Source organism: Ischnura elegans, chromosome 5 (assembly GCF_921293095.1).
Source record: "Ischnura elegans chromosome 5, ioIscEleg1.1, whole genome shotgun sequence".
Lineage (NCBI taxonomy): Eukaryota > Metazoa > Arthropoda > Insecta > Odonata > Coenagrionidae > Ischnura > Ischnura elegans.
Window position 1 is genome coordinate 27656595 of NC_060250.1, and position 13514 is coordinate 27670108.

The 13514-nt window shown below is 38.1% G+C and overlaps 1 protein-coding gene across 1 annotated transcript in view; it reads right to left on the bottom strand.

Moving 5' to 3' along the window:
* LOC124158629 (flocculation protein FLO11-like) overlaps positions 1 to 13514 on the bottom strand; it is a 112108-nt gene that overhangs the window by 73616 nt on the left and 24978 nt on the right. The gene's annotated exons all lie outside the window — the stretch shown is intronic.

A 13514-nucleotide genomic window follows, 5' to 3' on the forward strand; every position in this document is an offset into this window, starting at 1 on the left:
TAGCTGCCGCTAAAGAAAAAATAACCAGTCAATGCAAAGGTCATGCCATGCAACACCATCATGAAATACAAAAGAAAATCTGCTCCATATTTTCTTAGTGGCTCATAAACTATTCCTTGCATTTTGCATTCAAAGGTTAACGAATATATTTCGACGCTGATTCATCACAAATAGGCTGTAATAATTCTCTTAGCCTGTCAGTATATCGGCACTTATTTCACCACCTAATACACTCCATTAGACATGAAAATGGTCCGAGAAAGACTAATGGACAGCATGCTGTTCGTAGCGGAAAATCGGTGAAATGACTGACCCGGAGAACAAGAAGCAAACGGTGCGGAAAACCTCTTTCTCTCCATTGAGCGACATGGGAAAAAGAAATTAATGGGTCATTTATCCTTCCGTGTTTTCTTCTCGGCTCTCACGGAAAATTGATCGAGAGAGAATGGAAAATTAAATCAATGGTCTGTGGGAGGAATATTCATGTGCCGTTCACCTCACATTGTTTCATTAACACTTTCACGCATGACCTCAGCACCTTGACCTTCACGGTCAATACATATTTCTTCTAGAAATTCTAATTCTCGAGTGGAAGAGGATGCAGGACGTACGAAAAGGCTTTGCCTAACATTTAGCGCTGATGATGACCATTTATATTCAATTTAATGGCAGCTCCATTGAATTCAAAGCTATAGTGAATGGTTTATTCTTTCCTATTATTGTCTTATCAACTAACTGAAGCATGCGCACATAAAGACGATTGTTTTTAATTAGGAATATATCAACGTTCTTAAAATAGCCTATCTCCCATTTAAGATAGGACAGCCATGGTTTTTATTAAGCCTAAATCACACGATCATTTTTTATTCATTTCTGAGTGATCACTCCAGCGATCATTCGCAAATAATCATCGCCGGCCTTTGTTTTTCGCGATTGCTCAAATTATGGGGATTCCCATCACTTTTTTCATCCGTGGTCTAGTTACATTTTTCGTCGATGAAACCGTCACTGAAACACCATATCAGCCAATCAGAACGCATGCCCGTATAAAGTTATTGCAGCGAAACGTTTGACAATCGTGGGAACGACACAAGTAAACATAAACACGCAATATATACCCATGATGCGGGTCCTATGACAACGAGCTGTGATATCGGAAATGATGCGAGAAGCGATGGCGGGAGGGACCGTGTGGTTCAGAAAAATGATCACTCGAGCGATCACTTTTCCGGTAGCGCAAAACTCATTTTCGCGACGAAAAAAATGATCGTGTGATTCAGGCTTTAGGTTCATCAGATAAATTATACCGAGTTTAGCAGGAAAATTTAATAAACTAGAAATTAGTATAAACAAAGAAGTTTTAAAACGCTTGAAAAAACATTTCATTAAAGAAGCACTTCCCCATTAAAACGACCAACTATCACTCTTCCAACGTGAAAGCTTATGATAATAAAGTACTTGAGTTTTTCTCGACTAATAGTTTATAATTCGACTAAGAGTTCAAGCATAAATGAATAATAGGAAAATCATTCGTTTACGATAGGTTTATCTTATGACAGGTGAAATTGCTCTTCTTTTCAGATGATAGACTTTGCGTTAAACTTCGGAACTTCGGGAGCCATGGAGAAGCTAATCTAAGAACACTCACCGAAGCGAAATTCTATTAAAAACTCTTCCACGAATGACAAAGTAGGTCGATCGAAGCGGTTTACAAGGATCATTCTGCTAATCATCCCAACCCCTCCTTTCCCCACCTCAAATAGAACTTCACTCTTTAATTCCCAGCTAGGCCTATTCCCTTTCGTTTTTTTATTTAAATATTATTATTCTCCTTCTCCTTACCCGCCATTCTACCCCCTAGACCCCATCCTCTCCTCACCCAATACTCCCTCCATCCAAACCCTACCTCCTCCAAACGTTTCCTCTCCTCGCCCTCTTTGACCAGTACTTCGTCATTCCACTTCCTCTCCGTCCACTCCACCTTTTCCATTCTCCTCCACACCCAAATCTTAAAAGCCTCCAGCCTTTTCTCTTCCTCATTAATTGTCCAAGTTTTCGCGCCGTAAAGCGCTACACTCCAGATCAGACTTCTCGCCTTCTTCTAATGCTTCTACATAACGATCCTATGACGAGATCAGAAACTTTCCCAATCAGAAACGCCTCTTCTGCTAGTCAATTCTCCTTTCTGATATTCTTACTGATATGTCTGTACAACTGCCACTAATATTTGATGAAATTTAGTGGATTCAGAGATAAGCGTATGGTACTGACATAGAACTTTCACTCTTACTGACCTGTTTTCCACATTAATGATAATAAAGTCAATATATTGAGAAGTACGGTTTTTCAAAACCAATCGGAAACTCATTTGTTTTATTTTTACTACACTCTGAACATCTGTGGGTTTAACACGACCAGCATTCACAGACGGGAATCTAATTAGTCGTCCACGGTGAAAAAAACCAGGTACTGTTCCACAAACTTTTTTTTATTATAAGCTGTCAACTAGTTTCGACGTCTATACCGTCATTGCACCATGATGCATATCATATTGAAAAATATTTCATTTGATCCTTGAAAGCATGCGTAAGATACATTTGTTATCTTAAGATTCTTAATACGAGCGTACCGTTAGCTTTTCCTATGCTGTTATAATTGAGAAGGAAATGAAGAATCCTTGATTTTGAGGAAAACATAAAAAGCCTCCAAAATATCCCTCACCTACTCTTTCCGATTTATGTACTCCTCCTTTGCCTACTCCTCCTATTGATCAAATCTTAGGGTTACAGAAAATTCTTTTCGTCGTGGATGTGAGTGACGGATGCCCGGCAATGTCTGCCGTGGAGTCAGGCAGGTGGGGTTGCGGGCGACGGTGGGTCTGCAGACGCATTAAGAAAAGGGAGGCTGTGAGCGCGCGTGAACTGCCCTCGGCCATTTCCAGTTTCCGACCGGCCCGCGTATGAATGGACTCCTTTATATGCAAACGAAATCACGCGCGCCCCACCGTACATTGCCCGCCTACCCCTTCTCCTCTGTCCCTCCCCTCCCACCGAATTCCTCGTGGTCGCCGTCGGATCCGCAGAGCCCCGCTCACTGGGACATTCCGGACTTCATTCTTTCAAATCAGTCTGCACGGCCAACCACTTTCGTCGTACCTTGGAGAGCCGTCTTCTTAAAAATCAAATTAGCAATTGTAGACCGCATTGAAAAGTTTATCATTCGACTCTCGATGCTTGGAGAAGAAAATGTTAATTTTCTGACAGAACTAGATACTTTATCTACATCTACATACTCTCCGCAAGCCACCTCCATAGGTGTGCGGAGTGGGGTTTAGGACTCCAGAGGTTTACAAGTAAATAGGGAATGCTCGTAACGAGATTACGATATGCATTTATTAAAGTCCTTTTTTGTTCGGGGAAAACCGAATTGCCATACTTATCTGTTCAACAAAAGCTCGCTTAATTTAAGTTTTCCTGGATATCACACAATTACTTATACCGCTTATTTTTTACAGAGCGCGACCCGGGTACATCATAATTTACGCCTGAATATGATTATAATTCATTGGAACCCGGGTCGCCCCCAGTAAAAAATAAGTGGTGTAAGTAATTGTGTGATATCCAGGAAAACTTATAATGGAATACCACAAAATTAATCGAGAGTTAAAGAACTCTCTTAATTTATCGTTTCTGTCGGACCTGAAAATAAGTTCTAATACGATGTTTTCCGCGTCGCACTTAAAGATAACTATTCTCAAGTGATCATGCATTCTAAGTCTGGCGCGCAGCCTCCGAGTCTCTAGCGGCTCCCAACCTCATTCGCTGAACATCTCGGTAACGCTGTCTGTACGCCCGCAGCAGTTTTTGACGGACCGCGCAGCTTTCTTTGTATTTTATTACGTTCACGGATTAAGTCTTTCTGCTCCGATCTCCGTATATTCGAGGTGCTGCTGGATCGGTGCGAAATAGCACCTCTATTTTACTTTTTTATTCGAAAATACGTAATACGTGAATAACGTGAATTTTGTCTAAGCTATTGCGTATGATTCGCACATTAATAATTACTCAAATTTAGGAAAATATCTCAAGCCTCCAAAGGTATTTCATCAGCTCTTTGAGATTCATGAACGCCTACGATGGTTTCCACTTTCTTTATACCAGAATGACATTATGCTCGTAATATACACTGAAGTATATATTAAACACCTCATAATAATGAAAAAAATTATCAGGGCAAAGATGTGTGTACCTGGTTCAACCCCCGAATTTCTTTTTTTCAAAAAGCTAAACAGTCTACCTTTAAGACAATTATTTATGCATAAAATATATTTTTTAATCTTTATACAGTTATGACTAGAGCCCTCTCCCACAGTAGGTTTCCCGCATCTCTTAAGTTGTAACTTTTATCACCGTCTCCTATCTGTACGCCTCTTTCCCACCTCTTCTTCAAACATGTCAAATCCTCCCCCCACCCCTTTCTCAAAGGTATAAAGGTGATATTCACATTAAATAAAGTGTCTTGAACCATAAGATTGCTCTGAGAGCCGAAACGCGTCGTACGCATTAAAATATAGCGGAAAGGTGCTACCAGTTTTTATTTACATATGTCAAACGTCCACCATATAACGCCTGAATCTGTTGAACTTATTCTTTAAGCAACAAGAGAAATTATCATAAAATTTATGATAAGAACTAATTCATAAAAGTAATTTTTATGTAAACAGGTTTCCAGATATGAAAATGATCCAAGTAAGGTATGGTCAGAGATACATAAAATAAATGTTGGATATAGAAATGTGTTGATAAGTATTTTAAGGTATTTAAAGAAACAACTGAAATATAATTTGGAAAATAAGTTTGAATTTCACTGCAGAAATAGAAAAAAAACAGTCTAAATTGTAAAAAGAAATCTTCACATTCCTGGTGTAATTGACATTTAAATATCATTCAAAAAAGTATTTATGTAACAGATATCTCGGCACTTGAAGTAAGTAAAATATTTAATTATTTAAATGCTCTTTGGGAAAGAGTCTGATTCTTTTTGGCAAGGATGATGGTCGGATTTGACATTCAAATATCACTTGGTATGGGTTTTCTTTAGATAAACTGAATGCCCTTAAATGCAATCCGCCTACTTGAATAGCCCAAGAAAGGAAGCTTGTTGTTTTCTTCCAATTTCATTGTAAATTAAATGGATGCATTCTATCTGCTTAGGTACAGAAGGAAGTTTCCCAGATTTCAAATTCCATGCTGGAAATTTATGGAAATACTGCGGAGGAGTGGATTGGTTGTTTCAACATGAGGACGTGGAGTCTTCTACACTTTCTGCTGGAAGTTGAAATCTTGATAATTAGATACTATGATTAATGTAAACTTTGTAAGCGCTCTTTTCATTATGAAATGTTAAATTGTCTTCTGAGTATATTTTCCGTTTTTCTAGTGGATGAGAAGGCAGCCCAAGAGATAGACCGTAAAAAGTCTATACGGATGCCTAATGCCTAGTTATTGTGTTCTTCCATTTTTTCAAACTTTGCAAATTGATATTAAAAAGGAATACATATTATTTATATTGTAATGAATGGGAGCGTGGTAACCTACTGGATAGAGCGTTGTGCTACCGACCTTAGGGTCCCGGTATCAAATCCCAGGCGGAGGGAAAGGAACTATAATGGGTGAAATTCAAAGACCCGTAGTTAATTCAGGAGTGAGCTATACCCACACCTAACCATACTAGCCTTCGTGAAAATTCATTGAGAAAGTTAATAAAATAATTGCCTTTACAAGGCATAATATTTATCACCAAAATAAAGGAATGAAACATACCAGTTTTATAGGAGAGTTTTAAGTAAATAAAATGGGTTATTCGCCTGATATTGGCCGCGTGTTTATGAAGATATTTTCCCTACGCGTGTAAACTGGAGTAAATCCCGTGGGGGAAACATTTGATCCGTAGGATGTCCCCCAGATTATTTAATGAGGTTATTATGAAAGTATTCTAAAACCCCGAACCTCCCGGAAGCCCGTCTTCCACAAAGTTTTACTACAATCGACGCCAACGTGCGCGTTCATGGCAAAATCGGCAAATAATCCAAAATGAAAACATTACATTGGGGGAAACATAGAGCCGTATTCTAGAACCTGATTCAATCTCGAGTCATCACCATACTTCCGTGGTTCAGATCTCATACTAAAGCTGAGTTTGAACCAGTAGCGTGGCGAGTGGGGAGGTCTGGTAGGTCCGAACCCGCCCCCCCCCCCCCTAGTCCCCCGAAATATGAAAACGCAATTACTTTCTTTCATAAATCAAAACAAAATAATGAAAAATCATGAATTTGCAAAATATTTCTTTGGAAAATGAAGTTTTTCGATCATGAAAATTGTTAAAATTAGTTTAGAACCCTTTACTTAGTACCCTGTTTTTTTTCAAAAAAATTCCCCGATAGTTTTGAACCCCCCCCCCCCCCCCCCCCCCCCCCCCCCCGAACGAAATTCCTGGCTACCCCACTGGTTTGAACTCGAGTTTTAGGAACTAACTTCGACTCATTTCACTTGAGCTAGAGTTATTACGTGGTCTAAAGTATAAATGACTGTGCGATTCAGAAAATGACTGGTTGAGGGATCACTTTTTTGATCCCTGAAAAGCCAACACTGAAGCTATCACTCACAATCAGTGGGAATGAAAAAATGATTCTTCGACTCAGCCTCATCTCCTGATTTCTGACCGTTGATAATGGTGATGGCGAATAGCAGTGATAGGGAATTTTCTTGGATATCTCGCTATTACTTATACCACATCTTTTTTACAGACTCAGACTCTAAAGAGCAGTTGGAAATTTTAAAAATTATTGAAAGTCAGGACAGCACTCTGATATACGAATATCTTTACTCATCCTTTCCCCCTATTCTGGCGTTCGTTTTAAAATTCATCTCTTCCTGTGTTGGGTAACTAGGCGACAATAATAAGATAAATAAACCATAATTTACGCCTGAAGATGATGATGATAACTCAGCGATACCCGGGTCGCGTTATGTAAAAAAGTAGTGGTATAAGTGACAGTGAAATATCCAAGAAAACTTGTAATGGAATACCAAAAAGTTAATAATGATTTAGAGAAATTTGTTAGATATGGAGAGGACAATGGATTATGATCCACGCAAGCTGTATATTTCAATTCCCAAAAGAGAAATATTAATATTCAGTAATATCCTTAAATGGATAAAACTGATAAAAATAGCCCGGAGTGAAAATTGTTTCCTACTCAGGCACCTGGGTTGTTGAACTAACCTGTTGAAAAAACGCGGGAGTTAGGAAATGTATATTAAGATATTTCATTCAAGCAAGCCATTTTTATGGATAATAACGCCACCGTTGAAAAACTCTTTTTGGAAAAATATAATAATTTTATATCAAATGTTTAATGATTAAGTCATGGGTTTGTCGACCTAGGCTAAATATTGTATGCATTGGCAAGCCAAAATATTCTCTAGTGTTTGCGGTGATATTTCTCATAAAATATGTATGCTAGGAAGGAATACTTGGCATCTTACTGTTAAGACAAAATACGGACGTAAAGGAGAATATTGAAATTGTCTTAACCAGGGCCGGATAAAAAGGTCCCTAGGGGCTCTGATGCCACGCACCAAGCATGAGGCTTCTGCCAATATAGAAATCTCAAAAAATAGTAAATCTCAAAAAATCGGAAAAAATAGAAAAAAACCATCATGTGTGAGGGAATACCAAGTGAACCTGGGTTGTTTTATGGTTGACCTGTAGTCCTCAATATTGACGTAAATAAATGGTTAACGCTGCTGATAAAATACACTTTATCCGCTGGCGACATTAATGTAGCTCTGGCAGAAAGCAGTGGCACGCCAAACGGTGCCCTATGGATCCATCTAATCTTCTAATATATAAAATTCTCGTGTCACAGGTTTTGTTGCCAAACTCATTCAAAACGGTTGGACCGATTGCTATGAAATTTTTTGTGTACTTTTAGTAGGTCTGAGAAAAGGATGTAAACTATTTTTCACTACCGCCCATTTCAACATTATTTTTTAAATTCTAATTATGTTGCGATAGAAATGTAATCATCAATTTATTGATTAAGATAATAAAAGAGCAATGAATTCAAAAAATGAATGTTTGGTGTTTCATCATTTTTAAATCGCGTTATCATTGTTCATAGCGCGCCGTTTCAGTCATATACCACACCCCTACACACTTAGAATAAGTTAGTTATTTTTATTTGAATACCAAAATACCTGCTAGAAATAATTTATATGGCAAAAAACGTGTGCTGGGTTAGCTAGTAATGTAAATAAAATTGCAGAAAATAGTTTTACTTGAATTTCCTGTTATTACTCTACAAATTGCAACACCTTGAAACAATACGCCTCCCACCAAAATGGGCCCCGGGCTACCCACATCCTTAATCCGGCCTTGGCCTTAGTGTTTGATTAAGTGCGACCAAATTCTCAAAAAAATATCGTGGGATTCAGGCTTTAATGGACGACTCCATTTAATGATGTTTCGAGGCGGAAGTGCCCACCACTTCAACTGGTTAAAGTTAGCAGCGATGCCGAGGTAGGAGCGTCCCGCCAAATACGTACCAACCTTCCTCGCGCCTACCCACTCCAGCGTTAACATCATTTCGGGAGGGGGCGGTGGGAGGCGGATGGAAGGAAGGGTGGGGGTGGAGTAGCATTGGATAATGAGCGCGAGTCTCTGGGCCGTCTCGTCGTCATCTAACAAGTGAGTCACGCGGACCGTCGGGCGATAACCCGGGTGACGGAAGAAATGGCGAACCCGCACTCCATTCGTACACGAATTCCTTTAAAATAATTCGAAACATTGAAGGTACGTTACGGCGGTAAAAGAAAATTCCCCTTTCTGCGATCTCTCGTGAGGTTGAAGGAAGAAAACACGTAAATTGCCACCAACTTTGAATAAGTTGATACCGTAATTATATTTAGGTTCGAGGACTCATTCAGGAAGAACCTTACATTTAAGAAAGTGAGTGATAGCTGAATATAGAGTGAACAGCAATGAACCATGTGATGACCATGTACAATGGCGGAGAAGTCCAAAGAATACCGATCAACTTATCTGTGAAAGAGCCGTTAATTTTTCGTCGCGAATAGATCGAAAAGTACGTACATATATTTTTCAAATTTCTGCCACAAAAGATGTAAAATAAAATTGTTGAACAAGTACACTAAGAGGTTCCACCGATAAAGTGCTACCTATCTACGTGAAAATGTCAATTGGCTCATCTCTGACGGGAAACCTGGCGGAAAAACAATCGTGTTGGCAGACGCTTTTGATGGATTAGACACAGGTAATTGGGAAAAAAGCTATAACAGAATAGAATATTTCGAGATGTTGGTGCCAGGTTCTGAAGATCGAATAGATTAGATCAAATCAACGATAGGGTAAAGTGCAAGAGAGGAATATATATAATAGAGGAAAACATATAATAGAGGAAAAAATTGAAGAATGAGAAGGATAAAAAAAGGAAAATTGAAGGAAGCATTAGGAAGACAAAGGAATAAGCACTTGGGGAAGATAAGATGTACACAATTAAAAAGAGAATTAGGAAACTGAAGAAGGAACAAGCTTGGAAAAGGGATAAATAGAGGACTTAGTGCACCAATCTTACAGTATTGAAGTATACACTTCTATTTGTGCTACTTCGACTTTTGCAAAATAAATACTCAGCTTTTCACTTTAATTTTTTTCTCTTTTATCTAGAATTAGGATTTCAGTCAGTTTCGGATTCACATACTTACCATCAACATCACTACATGACCGAAGTCAAAATATTTCCTGTGTACATGGAAGTACGGTTGGATGAAAATTTTTAGGTAAAGCTTTCTTTAAACGAACATACATGGATTTACTTACATTACATGCTATTACAAATGTTTATCGTAAAATAATGTCATTCATAAAAGAATTCTAAAGGATAGATAAAAAGACACATCGATATGACAGTTAGAAACTATAAAATGTCATCGCAACCCGCAGTTATGCCTTGACTAAGAATGTTTTAAAATATATCCTAATTATCTTGCTAAACCGATGGGCAATCATCGAAATTTTTCTTTCAATCATCGAAATTGCTCTTTATAGATGTTCATTTAGGCGCGCATGAACAAAGTTTGACCAAAACTGTAACATAATACCTTGTTTATTAAAAAATGACAGAGAATAAGTCACGGTGTAAGAATAGATATAAATATGAAGAGTTGACACATTACCACACACTTTCTCGGTCATTATCAACGTGATGACGTAAGTGAATTGAAAGCACTTTGCTTGAAATCATTTAGAGCAAAATTAGAATTAATCTGCTATGAAGTGGGTTTGTGAAAAATACACATTCTCTGAACCATCAAAACGCTGTGCGGCCAAATCTCTAATTAATAACAATTAATAAAGTCTCATTAGACAAAATTATTTCTAACTTGAACCTATCATCAAAAAACATCGTATTTGAAGTGAATGTTCGATGTCACGGCTAAAACTCGATGATGCGGCGTCGATAAAAGCGAAAAACTTAAGACCTCAACCCCAGGGTCGCCTAAGAATATTATAGAGAGTGAATCTCACCCAGCAATGAGCAGGATGGACCCCACACTCAGGGATAATGAGAGGGTGCGGGGTCAGGTTGTTCCCCCTGAACCGCCTGCTGTTTTCTGAGAGATTTGGGGGAGTACCTACGGTGAAAAAAATCACGTAGTTGTGGTCTTGCTGGCACTTTCCACCGGCGCCAACCGCAATTGAACCCGGAACACTTAGAGTCACTGACCTCTCCACCGATGAGAGCGGAGGGCAACATTTTGATACTATCATACCAAGAGAAAAATCGATTTTAGCTACAATCTGAAGCGGATATGCGCAGGTAAAAGAGAAAGATAGAGCTATCGGAATGGTTGGAGGATATTGCTCATCTAAAACTGTATTCTTATTTGAAAGTGTGAGGCCATTAAAACGTCATCCCACGGTTAACATAACGTCATCGTAACATTTTTTCATGAATCCTGCATTCAATAAACTTTATGTTTCATCAGCGTGTATACCCTCACATGAGAAGGAAAAAATATTTTATTGGGCGATTATTGGTAAACCTTCAACTTATCTCTCTGTTGATGATTATGCATAGTACGATATTAACGATCACCACATATTACCAACTTATTTGAAACTTACCTCGTTCTCCTTCTCGAAAAGAGAGCGGGAAACTCAACATATGCCTTCTTTCTCACTTGCTAATCTTCGGAAGGAAAGTGATGGAAGCGCATTCGCACAAACAACCCAATCAGTGACCCATTTTAATAAATATTTCACGGAATTTCCATCTTTGCAGAAATTTGACGAATATTTCTGAGCGTATGCCCAGTGTAATTCTGACAGAATTCATGAATTATTCATGAAGAATTTTGCAAAAAAAATAACTTCTTCTAGTTAATTTGCTTCAGCATGAAAAAATACGGAATAATATTTATTTCTTACTTTTTACAAATAAAACTTTTCATATAATAACTGCAGTGGCGGATACAGAAGGAGAGCGCAGGGGGCGCCACACCTTGCGGACGCGCCCGTATTGCCAAACATTGCAGAACCACAATTATAACTTTTTTTATAATATAAGATGGCAATATCTTGTATATGTGTCTAATAAGTTTAATTAAAAGTTAACTCTGCATGCGACTTGATTATTTTTGATTGGGATAAAAGTAAAGGTAATTCAAGATATCTTTTGCGCCCTCGCCCCCTTGAGTTTTTTCTGCATCCGCTACTGAATAACTGTAGGAACAATTGTCAGGCGACACTGCGCCGCCATTCAACTGGGGCATGGGAAAAAATTTGTCATGAACACACCTTTGATGTAGAAAGTCTACTATTCTCTATAAAATTCCTAAAACAGACAAGTTCCAGTGGTGGAAAACCTGACATGAATTTGGGAGGCACGGGTTCGAAACCCGGTCGAGGCAAATGATTTTTGTTATGTGGAACTGACGCTCATAACGTACACTTGCGGATAACACAGTCAATGTTCGCCGTGGTCTAGGCCGCGATTAGCTCACTACCATCACCAAATACATGTGATTCAAAATAAGGATCACTGGGGAAGCCCTTGAGATAAGAAATTATAAAAATTGTCCAAACAGAGACCCCTGAGCGTAATTTGGCACCGCAGAACGTGTCTCTCTCCCGAGTATATTAGATTTCCGGGAAAGAAGAAAATGGAAAAGTCGGCGACATGAATCATGAATAGTGCCAAAAAATTAATAGTTTGAATGACGCACGGAAGGACTAGATAGAGAGAAGGAAAACGAAGTTCACGGAAAACTTAGGTGGGAAGGACTACTTTCGAAATAGCAGGCAAAACAAATCGCTTAACTGAGCAAAAAAAGGATGAACAATCATTGCCAAAACGTTTGCTAGAAATGGAAAAATAATAGGCTTTCCAACCAAATGAGCAAGGAAAGGTAGGTAGAAGGTATCTTTTGATTGTATGAGGAAGGAAGCCGACATATTTCGCCGAAACTATCACGTGAAACACGAAAATGAAATTTTTCCAACCTACATAGTGATTTATTATTAGCTGAAGGAGCATAAGCCTTCAACATGGTTTCGTCATCTACAAAATCGATTTCAAACGTATTTTTAAAATAAACTACAAAATATTGTAAAAGCTAAAACGAGTTAATTTAGCTGCTAAGTTTAAACAAGCCAAATTTCTCACGAAGTGTGTTTGTAAACGGTGATAATTTAATAGATGAATGTCTGATCACTGTTTTGTAAAAATAGGAATATTCATGGTGCAATGAGGCGTATAAGGAAAGCTTAATCGATCGACTAAAATCTCAACGACATGAGGCCAATACAAAAAGGGCGTAATGTCTAAATTACTTTCATATCTCTTTTTTCTCTTCACCGAGTATACGAACCTAAATTTCCTATGCGAAAAATACACTCATTAGTACTTTACAACAAAATAAAATACCGCGTGACTTAATGCTGTGGAAAAGTGACTGTAAATAAAAATATAGATTTTTTCAAGTAATATAGAAGTATCCGACAAGGGATGAGCAGTAATTTTCAAATTTAGACAAAAATAAATATGATAATAATTATACTTCCCGAAACAGGGGATATATTTAATGTGAATGTCTTGTAATTAGGAATTATTTAATATAATCCCATTATAATTAAAAGCTCCATTTTTCGATAAATATTAATTGCCAGACGGAAAAAATAGTAGCGAACGACAAACAATATCAAAATTTGTTCTGTGAAACAGATATAATTAATCGATTATCTCCCGTCAGACGTAGCCGTAAGTAATCAGTTGTAATCACTCCTATAAAATAGGGCTTATTGATCAATTCATTTCTTCTCATCGAGGAGGTTATAAACCACCCCACTGCGTCGATTGAGACTACTCTCAGCGATATATCTAGACTTAGTGTCACAAATCCGGTCCTTTCGAACAATAAATAAAGCCA